The sequence below is a fragment of the Elephantulus edwardii genome, unplaced genomic scaffold, assembly GCF_000299155.1.
Source record: "Elephantulus edwardii isolate Elephantulus edwardi_28Jun2011 unplaced genomic scaffold, EleEdw1.0 scaffold00007, whole genome shotgun sequence".
Lineage (NCBI taxonomy): Eukaryota > Metazoa > Chordata > Mammalia > Macroscelidea > Macroscelididae > Elephantulus > Elephantulus edwardii.
The window spans coordinates 32,230,268-32,251,495 of NW_006399757.1; the positions used below are offsets into that span (position 1 = coordinate 32,230,268).

At 37.7% G+C, this 21,228-nt stretch overlaps 1 protein-coding gene across 1 annotated transcript in view; it reads right to left on the reverse strand.

Moving 5' to 3' along the window:
* Positions 1-21,228, reverse strand: part of RNLS (renalase, FAD-dependent amine oxidase) — a 394,216-nt gene that overhangs the window by 330,027 nt on the left and 42,961 nt on the right. The gene's annotated exons all lie outside the window — the stretch shown is intronic.

The window sequence follows — 21,228 nt, forward strand, 5'->3', positions numbered from 1 at the left end:
AAAAAACAAGGGCGCGGAATCAGGAAGAGAACGCGGGAAAACTACGTGGGGAGCTGTTTTTATAAAGTCTTGGACTCTCGCGAGAGTGGGCCGGGGGTGCAGGAGGTGGAGAATAGAGGGGCATTGGCTCCCGCGCCCCGCCCCGTCCCATCACGCAGTGCTTGAATTGGAAACTCTTTGAACTTTAATAAATGGCAATGGTTGTGGAAGGTCTTTAGGCCTTTTGTTCATGGTGTCCCTGTGAGTCATGCTTGACTCGATAGCAATCAAAAACAACAACATAAACTATTACATTATACATATTTGTTTTCCTATACAGACATAATTTCTAACGGTCTAAGATTGGAGAACTTTTTTATCATTACTACTGTGATAATAATCATTGTATATCAACTGTAACGCCCTGTGTTTGGTAGACACCAGCTTGGTTGCACCTCCAACAATTTAATATAATGTAATTAATTTCCAAGAAGTGAGCTGTTGTGATCAGCCATCAGCCAAAGGGGAGTGCCCTTGAAGGTGTGTTCACCCTGCAGAATAGGAAGAGCTCTTCTGATAAAACTCACACTTAAGCCTGTACTTTCCTCATTCGTTTTCCTCCTGAGACATAAATCTGTAGAAGTCTCAGTCCTGCTGTGTGAAATGCAGATTTTAGATTCACCATCCTCTGTGATTAGATAAGCTAGCAGAGTTCTCTAGCCTGCTACCTGACTCACAAGACTTGGGACTTCACAATTCCCAAAACTGCATGAAGCATTTCCTTGAAGCGAATCAATTTCTCATCAATCTGTGTGTGTGTGCATGTATGTATGTATATATGTATATATGTGGGTATGCATATGCACACACATGTAAAGGACCAAGAATATGATAAATAATAAACTTATGGGCCTATCTCTAACATTTAACTTCTGTGAAGAGTCTGTCATTTATATTTCCTTTTTCACCTGTTCCTAAGGTTTAAAGTTATATGACTTTCTCAAATCACACCACCACTTAGTAATAGAGTAGATACTCAAACTCAGTTGATTTCAACCCTCCCTTAGTTTCCCTATACCAAACACTCTTTATACTTATTTCAAGTCCTTACCTCTTCTAAGAGATCTCATACTTTCATCATTCTATTCTGCATTGGATCCTAGGTAATAATATTCATTCCGTCAATAAATAGTTGGGAGTCTTTCCCTAGGTGACAGAAACTAACGCGTTCCTATATTTATATTATTCTTTCCACAACCCACAAGGGAGTTACTGAAGTTAACTCAATTTACACAAAAGGAAGTCGCAGTTTAGAGGTTAACTCACTTGTTCAGTACTATAGACGTATTAGACACCCAAGCCAATATCAATCTCAGGTATGCCTGGTTCTAGGCACAATGCATTTAATAACCTCACAAATCTTTGTCCATTGGAGAAGTAACATTTAAAAGTTGTTTGTTTTTTTAAAATTACATTTATTGGAATTACATTTTAATATGAGATGCCAGCTGGGGGATGAGAAAAGGTTTACATCCCACACTGTCAATAGCTTATGTTACGCTCTCTAATTGTCTGTAGTTATACTGTACGTTATGTCCCCTTGGTCACCGGCTGTTCCCTCTGTTTATGTCTATTACCTCCCACACAAAATTTGAGCTCCTATAACAGGAAACTGTTTACATTTATTCTCTGGCACATGAAGATCTAAAAAGAACCCGAGTGAACCTCTCTTTTAATCTACTGCCCTGTCCTATTTTTTTCTCAAGTAAAGATTTTAGTTTTCAGAGAAGTTGCATGTCTAGTACTAGCCCACGAGACTACCAAGGGGAAACAAGGCTAGCACCTGTGCTTCGTGACTCTCAGGTCAAGGCTTCTTCATTCAAAGGTGTTGCAGGTCTCTAATTTAAGAAGATATGCATCCAATAGGCCCAAAAAGCAAATTTCAAACTATTTTCTAAATTCCTCTGGTGAAACTACTCTCTTAAAGGCCATCACTAAAATATTTTTCCCTTTTTTAATTTCCTAATCTAACTGACAGAGCGCTATTGTGGCCTACTGGTAAGGAAGTATGCTGCCAACCTTAAGGCATATGGTTTGAATCCGCTCTTCCATAAGAGAAAATGGGCAACTTCTACCCATACAGTTTACTGTCTCTGAAACCCTGCCTGAGAGTCTGCCTCAATAGTACACAACAACAACAACAACACTCTTTCTGGAAAAGCTGAAGGAGTAAAGAAAGGAAGACTCAACAAAAGATTAACATAATGAATGTAACAATGGGCTTGAGATGGTGAGAATGGTGCAGAAAAAGGCCCAAGTTTAAATTGCTGTTCACAAGGTCATGATGAGTCTGAAACTGACTTGATGGCACCCAACAACAACAACAACTATCTGAGTCCTGGTCTCCTCACTTTGCTACTCTCAAGCTGAACATTTCTCTTTTCCTTCTATCATATCTCTTTACTCTTCCTCATTTAACTCTTCTTCATTCTTCCTCCTTTAATACAGGCAGTTCTCAAGAACTTTCCTTTGTTCCTTATACAAGCAATATTATCTACCCTAAGATTTCTTTGCAAAAGAAACTAAAATGTGATTTTTAGCCCTAATTTCTATAAGATTTACACTTGAGGAGCCCAAGTGGTATCATGGATGCTTCGTGGCACTTCTTCCTTAAATTATTACTATAAATTAGTAAGGACAGCCACTTGCCAGAGGAGGGTATGGTGACCATGGACTTCCACACTTCAATCATGAAGATTTGAGTCACAGAGCCAGGGTGAACACCAGACTAGAGAGGAGGGAAGTCAAACTCACTTCTATCTAGTTTATTCCAATTTACAGCAATGCTGCAGGTCAGAACAGAACAGAACTGTGCTATTGAGTTTCCAAGGCTATGAATTTTAACAGGAGTTGACTGCCTCAAACTTCCCCATGGAGTGGCTGCTAGGTTCAGACTACTGAACTTTTGTGTTAGCTAGGAGCTCAACACTTAACCCACGGTGACACCCTGGCTGGACGTGGATTCTTAAGCATGAAGGAAATCTAGAACAGATAGTGGAGAAGGGAGATGATGAGTATCAATGATACATTCGAATTTGCCTGCCACCACCCGGCCTGTGGTTCACCAGCCTCAGCAAGCACATGCATCGGCCTGTTCCATTACGTTTAGAACGACAACTGCCTGCAGCTGCCAGGCAAACAAGCCTGATCCATGAGTCTGGGCCCTGCCAGCTCCAGCAACCTTGGGAGCCATTTCCCTACTGGTTTTGAGTTCCCGTGAGATTTTCCAGTGAATTATAGAATTAATTATAGAATTAAAAACATGGAGAGGTGCTAGAGGGGGTTGAGGAGGTAGAAGAATTGATAATCTAGATAATGGAATGGCACAACAGCTTGGAAAAGTTGGACATTTGGGATCTTTTTAACCTATGCCTCCCAGGACTTCTTTTAAAGGAAACTATTCATGTAATATTCATAGGAACACTACTCAAAATGCACCCAGATGTCTACTAACAATGAGTGAATAAAGTGTAATATATCTACACAGGGTAATACTACACAACATAAAAAAGAATAACCTTGTGCAAATCTAATTTCAGTATCTATTCTCACTAAACGTGTTGCTGGCTTTCATTCCATTTAATGTGATCTTTTTGGAATGCTAGTCTTTCTGTCATGATCTCATGGTTTTCTTACCTTTTACATGCCCTTTTAGAAAAAGTCCCTTATGGTATCTAACATCCCTAGTCAAATCCAATTTCAACTCATCCCAATAGCTGATGCTGAAATAATCTTCTTAAGGGCACCTCAGATCATTTCACTCTCCTGTGAAAGGAATCTTTAAGGGGTTCCTCAGTGCCTCTCAATGAAAATTGAGTGTTCAAAGCCCCTTATCATCCAATTTCAACTGACCTTTTCAGGTCAAATTAATTCCTTTCCTCTTGACTAGACTATACTTTCTCATGTCTGTACCCTTTACCTAATAGTTTCCTTCTCTAGAAAATGTTTCTTGATTAAGATCCAGTTCATTCTTTAAGATCATTTTCCTTCTATTTCACTCTTACACTGACTGCCAAAAGTAATACTTGGTGGTTCTCTTTAAATGATGTCTGGTACTAAGAAAAAGGCCAAAGGTAATTGCCCTTAAAACAGGGAGTAAAGTTTTAAAGTAAATAAGCATAAAAGGATTCACTGGAACTTTAATGTGAAAAATGATACCAAAAATATAAATTATATATATAAATCTACTTCTTAATAACTAACAAACTTAGATTATGATTGAAATTATATTTTTTAGGCTTAACTAAGAAAAATTACTGCATTTTTGAAATATTTTTATGCCAATTATATGGTAGAATAATTTAATTTTTATTTTCTCAGCACGAACTTCTTGTGTTTAGCTGAAACATTCTACAAATGCAATTTTACCTAGAGCATCTGTTCATTATTCGATTTTAAATATCACCATCCATTCTTTCTACAGTTAACTAATTTTTCTCTGATCTTCATTTATATATTACTTTGTAGGCAACCTGACTTCTTTTACTGACTTTATACAATCATGGAGGTTTCATTATAGAAAATGTATCTTTACAATAGATTAGATTTGATGCTATAATCATTAGACAATTTGTCTATATCCTTTTTTTGTTCTCTAACCTTTCAGCTATCGATTTTATTTAGTATTTACCTTAGTTCATCTACTCCCTTGAATTATGATCTTTTCTTAATTTTAAGATTCCTGATCCATAAATTATTTTCTGGGTTGGTTTTTTTTTTTTCAGTTTTTGGGGTTCTTGTTTTTGGTTGAGTTTTTTTGTTTGTTTGTTTGTTTGTTTTGTTTTGTTTTTTTAATATATCCTCCATAGAATTTAGGGGGAAAAACCTTGAATATAGTAAAGGTTTGATTTTATTTTTTAAAAAATCCTATTGTTGTTTCCACTGTTAAACTAACATTGTCTTTTGCTGCTTTTCATTATTAGAAACCACCTTATAAAACCGCATTAGCAAAATAAAGAATTTATTTCTTTATTTTCTCATATGAGCAGTATACAGTAACATGGTTGATTGAGAATTCAATTTTACGCATACAACCAAAGGTATATCAGAGAAAAAGAAAAGACATAATTTAAAACTTCTACAAAATTTTGAAGTAATAAAGCACATTCTAATGAAAACTTCTAGAATTTTAAACATAATATAACAAGTTCTGACGGTGCTGTGAAAGGAGTGCCTGAGTCTGACACAGCAGACAGACAGACAGCTGCTTGGTCAAACACACCACACCATGTGCTCCTGCACCTCTTCTGATAATCATTCAGGTTCGATATTCATTGTTGACTCAAAGACTTTACTCAGAGTTGTGGGGTACCAAGAGTGTTGTTTATTAGGAAAATAGGCTGGGGAGTCAGGGAAGCAAAGACTATCACCAATATAAATCCCGGTTTAGTCCAACAGTCCCAAGCCTGATTTATTGCAAAACACAATCCCTCAAATAGTGAAAGTCCTAGTTTCATTTTAGTGGCACAAATTTAAGAAGCCTCTGGTTTCCTTAATCATCCAGCCTCAGAGCAGGTTTTCCTCAGAGCAGTTACAAGTCAGCTTTTATTTCAATCATCTGGCAAGCAAAACCTTAAACTGTGGCCAGTTCAATTATCCAGCAACAAAACCTTTAACTGTGACCTTAATCTCAGGGATCCTCTAGTTACACCTTGCCACAGTTTCTTCACAGCAGTGTCACAGCATTTCCTTCCTCCAGCACCATTACCAGAGTTTTGCTCTACAGTGTGAATAGCTTGCTCACTCACTCCCCACACCCCCCCTCTCGCTCTCCTTCTCACTCTCATACATTAGTCTCATAGCTGTTAAGGAGGTAGTCTGCTCATTCCTGTTAAAATTTATAGCCTCTGAAACCCAATGGAGAAGTTCTATTCTCTCCACCATTGCTGTGAATTGGAATCAAGCAGATCATGATAGGTTTAGATTCCACCCTTTCTTGACTTGGCACTGACTCAGTTCCTCATGATTAAGTTGTGAAGGCTCATGGTCACCATACCCTCCTTAAACAAGTGGCTGTCCTTATTAATTTACAGTAGCTTTTAAGAAAGAAGTGCCAATGTGTATCACATGAGTTCCACACATATCCCTTTCTATCACCTCATGCTGATGACTCTTCAGGAGGATCCTCAATCTCCTCCCATTCGATTTACTGCCTCTGAAAACCCATCGGGGGGTCTGCTATGGATTGGTTCTGACTCAATGGTACACAACTTCTCTATGGGGTTTCAGAAGCTGTAAATTTTAACAGGACCAGACTATCTCATGGAGTGGCTGGTAGGTTTGAACTACTGAAACTTTTTGGTTAGCAGCTCAACACTTAACCTACTGGGTCACCATGGTTTGGGTTGGGTTTTTTTTCTTCTGGTTTGGGGAGTTTTTTAATGGAATCTAAGCATGAAGAGAATCTAGAACAGACAGTGGAGGAGAGAAATGATGAGAATCAATTTTACAATTGAGATAGTTGCCCATTCCAATAAATTGCCTTTTTTAAGATTTTACTCAGCTTGCACTGGAATCCTTGAGGAGCTGCTCCCTGAATATACATGGGTGTTATATCTGACACAGTTCCTCCTCCACAATCAATCTCGGTGCGTGAATGTGAGGAGTGCAATTAGCAGACAGTCTCCAGGTATCAGCTCCACAGGGAATTCTTCAGCTGTAGAGTGGCTCAGTTTGCAATTGCTCCCTTCCTAGGAAGCTTAAATAAGTAGCCTGAAAGATTGGAGTCATAAAGGTTTAACTGGTACTTTAGATAGATAGATAGATAGATAGAGATAAAGTGAGAGAGAGAGAGATGATAGATACACACAAACATACATAGAATAAAGGAGAGAGAAGAATCAAAGATTTTTAAAGATGTAATAACTCCATTGTACTAAAAAAGAGAGACTTGAAAGGTGATCTAAAAAGCCCTGCTGGTACCATAATTAAAGCATTCAGCTAAAAACCCAACGGTCTGTGGTTCCATCCTAAGTCATTCTGCAGGAGAAAGATGTGACACTCTGCTTTTGTAAAGATTTATAGCCATGGAAATTCTGGGGTTGGGGGGCAGTTCTACTCTGTGCTCTAGAGCCGCCATGAAATGTAATGGACTGGACAGTGGTGGGTTTGTTTTTGGCATAGAGAGGTGAAAGAAAGCACCTAAAATCAGATATGCCCGAGTTTGAGGCCTGCCTGGGTAGCATCTAATACCATGTTTAATACTAATTAAGTGATTTACCCTCTGATGCTTGTTTCTTTAAGGGTAAGCCCTCAGAGAGTTGTTGGAGTTACATGAAGTTTGGAAAGTTATTAACATAGCTATAGGCAATGTTTTCTATTTGGTTACACAACAAACATCCAATCCTCTTGACTCCACCATCAAGACTACTTTAAAAACAAAGAAATAACCCTTAATATGCCACCATGTCCACATTAGTATAAGCTATCCATTTCTCATTTGAATTGCTGCAATTTTTTTCTTGGTTCCAGTCTTGCCCTCACTCCCACCCCATTCTTTTCTCCAAATAGCAGTTGACAGGAAGGTTTCAGAACATAACTCAGGTTATATCACTTCTATGTGCAAAACCTGAAAAACCTTCAGTGGTACCTCAGTAGTTTGTAGGACAGAGGCTTTACCCGATCCTTCATGGTTTGGCTCCTAACCCCTTCAACAACTCTCTTATTACTCTTTCCCTTGATCACATTGGTCGACTACCCCATCTTCTTTGCTGACGCTGAAGCCAATCACACTCCTGTGTCTGGGCTTCTACATGTGTTCGCTCTACATAGAACATATTCACATGACTCGTTCCCTTAAAGTAATGTCTTCAGAGGAACCATTCCTTTCTACCTTCTCCTACAGAATAGTCCCCCCCCAATCCTCGTTCCCTTTTCCTTACTTTAAGTCCAAAGTACTTACTACTATTTGAAATTATATATACCAATTTATTATTGATATAGAACCCTCAGTATATAAACTTCAGAAAAGAAAGAATATTACCCAATTTTTTCATTACTGTAATGTACGTTCAAACTGGACTATTAAGTAATATAAGGGGAAAGCCCCAGCATATACCAAGCAGTGATTCTTAAGCTAAAACTTCGGACTTCCTAAACATATTTTAAAGCAGCAATGAGGAAACTGCACTTCTTCTGGTGGATTTGAACTGCAAGCTTTTGAGTTGGCAGCAAAATACTTTACCCACTAGGCTACCAGAGTTTCCTGGCAAAAAAATATAGTTCCAGGAACTGAGATGTTTCAACAACAAGCCAACGCAGCCCTGGACACGCTCAATCATTTGTGCCAATAACTTTGGGCTACTTGGCCCACCCACTGTAAGAGATTTATATATGTGCCCATTTTAAAAAAGATGACACAACAGAAGGCATAAATTGCCAAATAATATACTTAATGGCACACACAAATCTTGTTGGGGATTATTCAAAGACGGCCAGTGTGGTGTACAGACAGAACTGCCAGAAATTCAAGCTGAATTCAGAAGAAAACATGGAGTGAGGGATATCACTGTTGATATCATATGGATCTTGGCAGAAAGCAGAGAATGTCAGAAAGATGTTTGCTTTTTATTGGATATGAAAAGGCATTTGATTGAGAAGAACATAAATTACCAAAAAGTTAATGCTTAAGTTAAACCTATACTAAAACAAGAAGCAGTTATTTAAATAGACCAAGAGAAAGCAGTTTTAAATCAGGGAAGGTGTGTGTTAGGGTTGCATCCTTCATCATCTCTATTCTATCTGTACACTGAGCCAATAATCTGAGAAGGTACACTATAAGAAATAAAAAACTGTGGTATCCAGATTAGAAGATGATATATTAATATGTGATATTTAAATAACACAATCTTTCTTGGAGAAAAACAATACCTGACACACTTACTGATCAAACTCCAAGAATACTACACCTTAACACAGAGAAAACGACAATATTGACAACTGAACCAATAAACAACATCATGATAAATTATTGTTGTCAATAATTTCATTTTACTAGGATCTACAATTACTGTTTATGGAAGCAGCAGTCAAGAAATGAAAAGACATAGTGCTTTGGGAAAATAAGTGTCTTAAGATACCTTTAAACTGTTACCAAGTATGTATCTCATACTATTTACTTAGGTAAAGTATGTATTACAAAGTATGTAAGAAGGTTAAGACTAGGGTAAGCCTGACACAGACCTTGGTATTTTCAATTGATTCATATGCATGTGAAAACTGGACAATTAATAAGTAAGAACAGAGAAGAATCGATGCCTCTTAATTATGGTGCTGGCAAAGAATATGGAATATTCCATGGAATTGCCAAAATGGCATACAAAACTATCCTGATAAAGTGTAACCAGAAAATTCCTTAGAAGGAAGGATATGAAGCCTTGGAAAAAGATGTCATATATGAAAAAGAAAGCAGAGGGTCAGTGAAAGAATATAAGAGCTTAAAAGAGATGAACTAATGTAATAACTGTAACCATAGAGTTAAGCATAGCAAAGACTTTGTGGATGGCATGGGATCAGGCAGTATTTCATTCTGTCATAAATGGAGTCATTATAAGCTGATGCTGACTTTGACACCTAACATCAGTAACAACAACTGATGCTGCTGGAAGTCTATTTGAGGTGGAATAGGCAGTTGGTGACTTTAAGGCAACACATAGGTGGTTTCTCTGGGTGCTGGTGTGTTCTATTTGTTGATCTGGATGTTTCTTTTTTAAAAAAATTAATTTTAATGAAAGTTTACAGAGACAGGGTTTCCACTCATTCATTGTTGCACTTTTCTCCTTGCCCACCGCTCCCACCAAATCACTCTTCTCCTTGAAAAGAAAAAGAAAAACTCTTTCATTGTCATACAATCCCTCCCGCTAAGTTCACTCCACTATGTAGCTTTCACTCTGGACTTCTGTAATGACAAGAATATTCATTCCTATATCCCTTTTAAACAGTTTCTCTCTCATCTGTTTCAATGCAGTTGTCTTCCCTCAACCCTACCGTCAGTCCCGTTTTACAACAGTGGCCCTGTGCAATATTTGTCCTTTTGTGACTGAGATATTTACTCAGCTTAATGTTCTCTAGGATCATCCATTTTGCATAATATTTCATGAGTTCTTTGTTTTTCAATGGTGCATAGTATTCCATTGTGTGACTATACCAGAGCTTCTTTATTCATTTGCTGGATGATGGGCACCTGGGTTGTTTCCAGCTCTTTGCTTTTGTGAACAAAGCTGCAATAACCATGCGTGTGCAATCTGGATGTTTCTTACATTCTGTTTTTTTTATCTGGATGCTTATATGTGTGTATGTTAAAATGTGACAACATTTTAAGTCACAGGATGTATATATTACATCCTATCACTTAAAATGTGTGTGTGTATATATATATATATATATTTAATATATACATCCTATGACTTAAAATGTGTGTGTGTGTGTGTATATATATATATATACACACACACACATATTATAAAATACTTCCAAAAATTTTGAAAAGGCAGGGGGAAAATGGTGTGGATCATAATGACAGTTTTGAAAGGGAAATATTTCCATACCTTGGTTCCCTAGAGGACCCTGGAGGTGAAAAGAATGAAGCTTCTTACAACTTGTTGGCTTACAAGAGAATTTCAGCAATGGAAAAAATGTAGCTGATATTAAAAAATGGTAATAGAAATGAATCATATTTATATAAATCTAGGGCCAGATAGGGTCTGTCTTTATTCATATATTATTCTGACTGAATAATAAAATCTAGCCTTGGAGACTTACCTTTGACTCTCACAAATACAGGAAGTTATTAAGAACTATTCATAATTATCTGTAAGTAAAATGTGTAGGTAAGTCAGAACAGGTACTTTATCATTCTTATTTAGCCTTACTTAAAGCAGCAGAAAGGACTCTAGTAGCATGGTGCATCATGCATAGCTAATCACAATGCCAATGATTCAAATTCAATAGGTGCTCTTTGGGAGAAGGATGAGGAAGTCTCCTCCCGTGATGATTTTCAGCCTTGGAAACTCAATAGAGTATTACTATAAGTGGGAATCAGCTTGATGAAAGCAGGCTTCGTTTACTACAGAAAGGGAATTGGAGAGTTTAGGGCAAGAAGGAGCATGGACAATCCAGTGCTTAAAGCACTTGGCTGCTAACTGTAAGATCGATGTACAAACCCATCAGTCCTTTCACATGACAAAGACCTGCCAGTCAGCTTCTATAAAGATTCAGCCTTGGAAACTCAGTAGGACAGTTCTTTAACTATAGGGTGACTGTGACGTGGATGTTGGGACCTCCAGGACTAACATATATGAAAGTGTCTGGCAATCAGAAGAAAATTTGACTCTGAGCCCTGAGGTTTGCTGATTTTAAAATGAATGTGTTAAGAGAGTTTTATTTTAAAGAGTTGACTAGAAACAGCTGCACTCTGTCATCAGACTCAAAATCCACAAGTATTTGAAGACTTTAAAAAATATAGCAAACAATGTGACCTCATTAACTCTTAGAAAACACATTTCTTGCAATGGTTTGATCACCATTTATCTCTCTTAAAATCTCTCTCCCAAAGCTGTTGTGGGCTATGCTTTTTTTTTTTAAAAAAAAAAAATGGAAAGCATAGAGAAAGCGGAATTTGAAAGAACATAATAAAATACTCTTTTACTCTGAGTGAGCAACAATGCCAGTGAAAGTTGATTTTATTTTCTTTCAAGTTTTGAGCATGATCAGTTCTTAAGGGAGCTTTGTATGAGTTGAGGCATTTAAAGTAAAAGTGAAAAAGCAACAAAATTGAGGAAGATTTAGGGGATAGCCTTCAATTCCTTTTTTATTCTATAATTTCTAATATTCTTGTTTTCTACTCCAAGACATCTATCTACAAAAACATTTGACAAATGACTCTGGTTGCTGAGGAAAGTTATAGTGTCTCTAGCTCCTTGCTGGAAAATGTTTAAGGAAAAAAGTTAATTGGCTCTTTTTAATTATTTGGAATCACATCTCCCTAAAAGGAGGTGGCCAAATAGGGTGTCTTCCAGATTTATGACTTCATTTTGTTCTCTGTTCCCATAAACAATATTGAGAGTCTCTATTTAATGGGGTGACACATTCTGTGCCCGTCAGAAAATGTAAACTCTAAAGCAGAGTGAATATAAACTGTAGTTTTAAGGCATCTACAGATTGCTTCTATGAAGACTAACTGAAGTATATAGTTGATAAATTAACCAACTAATTTAAGCCTTAATATTTCCATTTTTAAAGAGGATCAAAATAGACTAGATTTTTATATTAGCTACATAATGATGCCAATCTGGATTTTACTTTCCATGTGTAGACATGGCTCAAATGTCTTATTGAATAATACTACCACCTTGTATACAGCTTACAGTTTATAAAACACATTCAAACAGAGTAATCACATAGGAACATTATTGAAAGTGCCATTAAAAAAAGTAAAAGTAGGAGTGTATTAAGATGATAAATGGAAATTTAAAAATTATAAATACTTATCTGAGAACTTTGGAGAACATGAATCAAATTAATTTCATCTTTAAATAAAGAGCAAAACCAAGAGACTGGAAGTATAGCCTTCCATGGAATGCAAGGCTCCTGCAAACATTGCTCCCCCTCCTTTTTATAGTTCTAGGCCATTCTAATTTATGGCAATTCAATATGTGTCAGAGTAAAATTGTACTCCGTGGGGTTTTTCAAAGGCTGATTTTAAAAACAACATATATCATCAGGGTTTTCTTATAAGGTGTCTCTGCACAGACTCACACTTCCAACTTCTCAGTTAGCAGACAAGTGCATCAACCCCAGGGATCCCTTGTCGAGACTCCTACGTTCCTCTTCTCCCCTGGTGCTTTCCAGTTACTAGAGTGTAGGCTTTGTTTTGCAAGGGACCCTACCTGGTTCTTTACTATACTATCCCCAGCACTCAGCATCACACACGAACACAAAAGTCATGCAGGGTGTGAGTTAATGTCAGTAAATACAAAACTCTCTTTTTAACATGGAGACATCTATTATTTCTTTGAACCTGAAGTGTAACAGAATCAAAAGTAAGTAATTCCAATTTAAAAGCCCACACATGTAAATTTATTTTCAAATAACCAACATGTTATTTAATATCTAAATATACTCATATATAAAAGGCTATAATCTATTGTTCAATATTTTCATTCCATGAGTGCTTTTAATCCCCATTTCTGGAGAAGGTACTGAGCTGTCACTTTGGTAATATCTTAAACTAACAAATGTAAGTTAAATTAGATACAATTTAGACCTGAATAATAGCAATATATTTTCAAATGTAAACTATATATTATTAAAACCATTTAAAAAATAAATAATAAATAAATTAAAAAATAAATAAAAAATAATAATGTGATTTTCATGACATAACTGAGTTTTTTATTTTGTGAAATTCTATTTATTGACAACATCGTTTTGTTGCTTCCTAAAGGACATAGTTTAAAAATGTCAGTGGAACAACTATGATATATTTTTTTATCCTCACTTCTACAAAATTACAGGATCATATATTCTTCCAGGTTCAGGACAAGATTTAAAATTTCTTTCATAATACAGGGTCTATTATAACATCACTGGTATCTGAGTATAAGAAAGTGAAAATTTCCTATAACAAGGCAGTCACTGGCTCACTCTCAAAGGTGTGATGTTAGAATACTGCCTTCTTTTCCCAAAAAAGGTAAGAACTAACACACCCAGGTGATGGTTCTATTACAGAAGTGATGCTGTTATCCCAAAGTGGTTATTATTATAAACATTTTGAAAACAGTCTTGCTAGAATTGCTTCCATAGAATGCAGATCATTCTTTTCAAATCTACATGATAACCAATTTCCTCTGAAAGTAGAAAGGAATGCTAGACAGTTAGCCAATGGCAAATGAATCAGGTGTTTACAGAGATGAACGTGTGGCTGCAACAACAATGTGAAGAATGTGTCCAGGGTGGTTTCACCTTCCAAAGTCCAACCCATTTTAAAACCTATTTTGAGCACTGTGGAACGTGTGAAAACTTAGAGGAACTCTATCATATCAAGGGCAACCTGGATTTTTAATAAGGTTAAATATAAACAGTTCTTTAAAAACTAACTCTTACTACATTTTAGGCATTTTACTTACAGTTAGGGATTTCTGGTGGTCTAAAGGGTAAGGAGCTGCACTGCCAACTCAATGGCAAGTGGTTTGAATCTGCTAGAGGTTCCATGTGAGAAAGATGAGTAGTCTTCTTCCATGTGATTTGCAGTCTCTGAAAACACACTGGAGGGTCAGCTGTGAGTCGGTTCTTTATGTTACCTATCAATCAAGTCTGTATTAAGCAACATATGTGGTAATTTGCTAGAAAGCATGATAATTTGCCACACTAAGTAAACAACTAAGTTTTAGTAATTTTAGAATGTGATTTCACAGTGATTAGGAGTTGCATTCTTATATAATATAGTTACTATAATTCTAGTCTAAAATCAAGAAAGTTATGTATCAGGGATGTAGCCTTTCTCTATACCTATTCAATCTGTATGCTGAGGAAACCACTTGAAAGCTTGACTATATTAACAACGGTGTGACATCAGGATTGGAAGAAGATTTGGCAAGAAATCTGCATTATGCATATGACACAGCTTGTTTACTAAAAGTGAATAAGACTTGAAACACTTGCTACAGAACGCTAAAAACTATAGCCTTCAACATGGGTTACAGCTCAATGTCAAGAAAACAAAGGTTGTTATCACTGGGCCAATAAACACCATTGTGATAGATGGAGAAAAGATTGAAGTGGTGTCAACAATTTCACTCAGGATCTATAATCAACACCCATGATTGTGGATTAGGATCTACAGTAAGCATTACTTATGTAGCAGTAGTCAAGAAACAAAAAGACGTGGTGCAGTGGGGAAAACTGATGTCAGTGATGTCTCAAAAGTAATAAAGAGCAATGAGGTCAGTTTAAAGACTAAGATGTGCCTGATTAAAGCCATGGTCTTCTCAATTACTTGTTCTGTATCCAGACAACGAATCATTATGACAGAAGAAGCACTGATGTCTTTGAACTGTAATGTTGGAGAAAAGAACTGCCAAAAGAACAAACAAGGCTGTCCTAGAGGAAGGGAAACCAGGATGCTCCTTGACAGCAAAGGTGGTAAATCTTTGTTTCACATTCTTTGGGCATGTTGTCAGGTGGGACCACTCCTTGGAAAAGGACATCCTATTGGGAAATGTGGAGTGCTAGCAAAAGACAGGGAGACCCTCCATGAGATGGGCTGATATAAGGACGGCAAAAATGAGCTGGAGCATATAAGAGCTAATGAGATGGCTGAGGATAGGACAAGGTTCAGAGCTATTTTTCACAGGGTTACTATGAGACATAGCTGACGTAATCGAACCTATCAATAACAACATACTTCTCTACTAACTGCCTGATGTAGACATTTCTTAGCTAGATTCAAACCAAAATTTGGGAATGTGGGTTAAATAAAAATGCCAACTTTTACCAGTTCTCATCTATTACATTCATTGCAGTTGACTGTGAAACTGCAGAGCAATTGTTTCTGTTTTACAGATGAGATATGTAACCTTCCCAACCAGTTTCAGGATGGAATACAAATCAATATACAAATGAGTCAATGTTTCTGTTATACAGACCAGATATGTAACCTTCCTGACCAGTTTCAGAACAGAATACAAATCAATATACAAATAAATCCTCTAACTAAAAGTTTTCTAAGTTGTAATTAAAATTTAATACTTTTTAAAAAGGCTGCTTTGATAACAACTGAAAGGAACACTGTGTCCATATGCATGTCTAAACTCTATTTCATCACCACACAATTCATTTGCCTCTTGTTGATTTTGGCGAATTCTGGCTTTTCTCATTGAATACAGACGTTTGGCCATGATCTGGAATTAAATACTAAAACAGGATGAAACATATTCTCAGATTCCCACATATCCTTTTTTATTAGCATGTAGTATGTCAGCAAATGACCCAGTGTCTGTCATAGTCAGCTCCTCCAGCCTTCAACAAGTAGTAACAAAATAAGAAGCACATGAACCTTTCCAGACTGTTCCAAGAATTAGTCTTGAGGACATCTTGTACTGTGGTGTTGCAGAAAATAGGAAATCAGGGTGGGGAGAATATGTCTGTAACAGAACATATCGTTTTCTTTAGCTTTTGAGACTACAATTAACCCCAACAACAGCTGCTTCTTTAGTCTTGAACTTTCAATCTCCACTCTTGTTAGGGGCCTTGGAGTCAACTGTGACTCACAGAGACCCTACAAACATGAGACAGGAACCCTATCCTAACTTCTGCCACCCTCTCATCTCTAATATACTTGAGCCCACTGTTACAGGCACTGTGTGAATCTGTCTTGTCGAGGGTCTCCACAATCTGAGTTGAATCAAGCCTAGAGACAGTAAGAAGCATTTGCTGTGCCCCCCTAAGTCAATGGAATGGCACTATCTAGGGACTCCTGACTGCTGCTTATGCAAAGACTGATGGAGAAGGAAGCCTCAGAGAATGGAAATGTCCATCTAGATGTGGGGGCTGGGGATAGAAGTGGGAGGTATCAGAACAAAGAGTATTCCATTAAGGCCTCCACATCCCATTTCAAGGACATGCGATGGCATTCAGGAGGCTAGTAAGTAAGCTAACAAAAAGGAGAGACATTTTTGCATTGTGCTTAGAAGTCCAAGTGTATATGCCTCCATAATTCGCTTCATGGAAGTTATGTTTAATTACAGGCTGTAATAAAAGATTGACGTCATACGAAAATTCTAAGTTTGCTATAAACAAAGAGCTATCACTATCGATTAGCTCAGGAATAATGAAGCTACTGGACTCTCACTTAAGTTCTAACCCAGAAACCTGGAGTCAGCAGACATGAGGACCTAAGGGTGGAGATTAGACGCAAGCATGATTCTTCACGTCATGACTCCCACACATCATGCTGGGAAAGGAGCAATGCACAGGGAGTTTGCTGAGAAGAGAATGAATGAAGTCAATGAGCAAGCCTAACACAGGGAATGGGGGACACAGACCGCCCTTTTTGGCTCTACTGTGGACTCAGTAAGCAAACTTGAGGGGAAAAAAAAACCCCAGCTCTTACTCTCTTTAGTTTCCTCATCTGAAAAGACAATACGTGCTTTTCTAGAGGAGGTGCATGTTTACAATTTCAGAACAAATGCCTTTCACCTCTCCTTTAGATGTTTATCTTTACTCTGGTGACACCAATGACCTCAAGGCAAGAGGCCTCTGCATTGGTCTGAACAGGTTAAGTGATCAATTTGCCAAATTCAATTGCTAGGAAGAAATGGGACAATTCCAGTCAGTATAAATCAGCTAAGCATTTAGAAACCATTATCAGGAGCACTAGACAGCAGTGCATGATGGTCTGCAAACCACAAGTGATGTCAGAGCTTTGAGGCTGTCGAGCTGCCAGGGGCTCCAGTGCTGATAATAGAGGCTAAAATTACTGCTGAAGAAGCATATTTGATTAAGAAGGAACCCATGAGCAGTAAAGCCCTTGGAAGGTTTCCCTCTGATTTTTACAAGAAATAAGATAAGCAGCATCTCCAACTGTAATCACAAAATATAATAAACCTGCTCTCATGGGACTGACAAGTGCATCTCTCCTGAACTACATAAAACCACCTCCCTCCCTACAGAGTGATGTGAACAAGCCGAGGCAACATCGAGTCAGTGGTGACAGAAACAACTCCACGTTGAATCGCTTTCATTGAGCTTTTGAAAGAGTAGGCTTAACCAAGTTACCTCCGTTATCTTTCAGTTATATATCTTTTGTGTAATGTTTCCAGTCTAATTCCTCATGCTATCCACTGACCTATCATGTCTACCAGGCTCTCCACTTCCCAATCTCTCCATCTTTGTTCAACACCATCTCCACTTTAAGCAATGTCCCTATCTTCCTCTTCTCACTTGTAAAGTAGGATATTCAGATAGACACTGAATAAGTGTCAGAAACAATAAATTGCCTACATGTAAGAGGGGGGAACAGTAATACTTCAGAAAACAGCTATCTAGTTATTCTTCAGCTTTCAAACGTCTGAAATGCCACTTGATACTTTCTTGTTATGTATTTCACAATTTTGACAGACTAACGGGCTGCCAAATGAGCAACTGAATCTGTCTCAGAGGAACTGGAACCAGGGTGCTCCTTAGAGGCTAGGATGGGGAAACTTGGAGTGTGTTGTTAGAAGGGCCCTGTCCCTGCAGAGACATCATGCTGAGATAGGAAAAGGGTCGGAGAAAAAGAGGAATATCTTCAACAAGACAGACTGACACAGTCACTGTAACAACTGGCATACGCATGTTGGAGATGATGAGGATGGTACAGCATAGGGAAAGATTCAGATCTGTTGAGTTGGATCTGAAATTCTGTCTTGTTAAGAAAGAAATATAGCAGAGGGGCACATTTAGATAACGTTTTGAGAAAAAGCAAGACTAAAATACAGAAATCAGTTGTTAGGTGCCATCATGCCGGCTCCTACTCACAGGAACGTTGGAACAAAGCACTGATCCTGAGCCACCCTCTCAATCCCTGCCGTGGTCCAGCTCAACACTGGAGGGCCTTCGATTGTGTTGGCCTTCTACCAAACATGCTGTCTTTCTGCAGAGACTCGTTCCCTCTTGATAACCTGCACAAGGTATGTGAGACGAGGTTTTGCTACATTTACTCTCTTGGCACGTCCTGGTAGCATTCTGTTTGGTTTGCTCTTTTGATAGTCCACAGCATATCCAATGTACTTGGTTAACACTACAGTTCAGAGCCATTGGTTCTTCTTTGGGCTTCTGTACTCACTCATTGCCCAACTTACACTTGTATAAGAAGCAACTGAAAAGAACCAGAGCTTGGCCCAGGCACATATTATTCCTCTAATACTAACATTGCTATTGATCTTATTAAAAAGGCCCTTTAACAGCAGATTTTTTTCAGTGCAACGTGTTGACTTCTGGACTGTAGTTTCCATTAATGTTGGTTGTGGGTAAAAGTAAAATGAAATCTCATAACAACACTGAAACCCTGGGATGCATTACTTCTTTGAGGGGTCTCCACCATAACCAGCTTATCTGATACATACTACAGCATTGCTTTAATGGACAACTCTCTGTCTTAGCCCAAGATGTTCTAAGTTCATGGCTTATGCCACAATTTGTAGTTTCAAAGTAATCAACTACTAAGATGCTCCTTTTATCATATCCTGAATTTTGCTGTCTTTACTTTTTTTAGCATATTAACTAACAATTGAAACACTCTAATAAAAAAAACCCAAAAGTAATTATGGAGTGAAAATTATTTTAGTAGCACATTCAAAATTACACAGCTATCATGTTAAAGAGCAGAAAGTTTACTTCCCAATAATAATAAGATCCACAATCTCAGGAAACTTGTGGAAGGTCACTATGAGTCAGTCAACTCCATGGCAGCAAGTAGAGAAGTTGAGCTGAACTTCATTATGCCAAAAATACATATTTTGGCAGTTTCTGCTACAATTTATCTATAATATGTATGACTAGACAGGAGGAGGGAGAGAGAGAGAGAGAGAGAGAGAGAGAGAGAGAGAGAGAGAAAGTTGTTTTTGTTGTTAGGTGCCATCAAGTTGGAACCAACTCATAGCTGAATCTCATTGGGTTTTTCAAAGGCAATAAATCTCATAGAAGGAGACTTCTTTCTCCCATGGAGCAGCTGGTGGATTTGAACCACATGCCTTTAGATTGGCATCACAGCTCCTTAAAGCTAGGCTCCCGATAGATAGATAGATAGATAGATAGATTAGATAGATGATATATAGACAGATATAGTTAGATTATATAATATATATTATATATAGTCTTTGCAATTGCTTGCTTTCATCAGAGAGCTGGAAAATGACTAAGGATGATAGAAGGAGTGTTGAGAATATGATGGACTGCTAGGAGAACAAACAGGTTTGTCCTGGAGAAGGTGAAACCAGTTTGCTCCTTGGAGGCAAGGATTGTGAAGCATTGTCTGACAGACTATGGGCATGTTGCAAGGAAGGACCAGTCCTTGGAGGGGGATGTCATGCTTGGGAGGGTAAAGGGACAGCGCAGGAGAGGAAAACCCTCTATGAGGTGGACTGATTCAGTCATTGGGACAATAAGGGTAGGTGTGCCAGAGACAATAAGGTTGGCACAGGATAGAGCAGGTTTTAGGGCTCTTGTACATAGGGTCTCTCTATGAGTTGCAAAAGACTCAACCGCATATAACAACAAAATATCAATCTATCAATCTCTCTCTGTCTCTGTCTCTCTCTCTCTCACACATCTATCTATCTATCTATCTATCTATCTATCTATCTATCTATCTATCTATCTATATCTTTGTTTTTGTTCAAACATTCCTCTAGGTCATATAGCCCTGGTGTGTCCACTTGCCATACAGTTGTAACTTGTGGTTGCTGTGAGGCTGAACACTGTGACATTTATGTGTCATATGCGTTAATGTTTGGTTACCCAATGCAGACAGTGTGGGCTGGAGCTTCCCGATTAAAACAAGCTTGGAAGGAGGATTGGCATTCACTTCCGTAATAGCTTGCCTCCGGAAACCCTATGAACCTGGAGAGAGGATGAAAGACACCCAAGGATTGAGGACTCACCTTCCTAGCGTCACTATTATATAGTTGTTGTTGTTTGCCTTTGAGTCAAGCATGACTCATAGAGACCCTATGAACAAAAGGCCTGAAGCCCTTCTACAAATATCAATATTTATCAAAGTTCATAAAGTTTCCGGAGGCATGTTATTTAGTAAGTGGATGCCACACCTCCTTCCATTATATGTATATTCCATATATTAAATGTGACATATATGTTTTGTCTTACATATAGAGACAGTAAAAAGCATGCTGTTACTTCAGTGAGAAATGACTTAAAAATATTTTTTCTTAATCTATACCACTAAACAAAAATAAGAGGTAAGGTGGTAGCCCTGAGATATTTCAGAAATCTGAGTCATTCATTCATTAAACAATTACTAAATAAATAATTTGGGGTGTGGTCATGTGACACAGAGTTGCAAGTTTGAAAGGAACACTAAGAAATGTATCGGTGTATCTAAAGGACAATGCCACTGTGAAAGATTTATTTAAAAATTTAACATTGAATATTAATATTTTCATTACAGGAACAGTCTGTAATTATTTTCATGTCAAG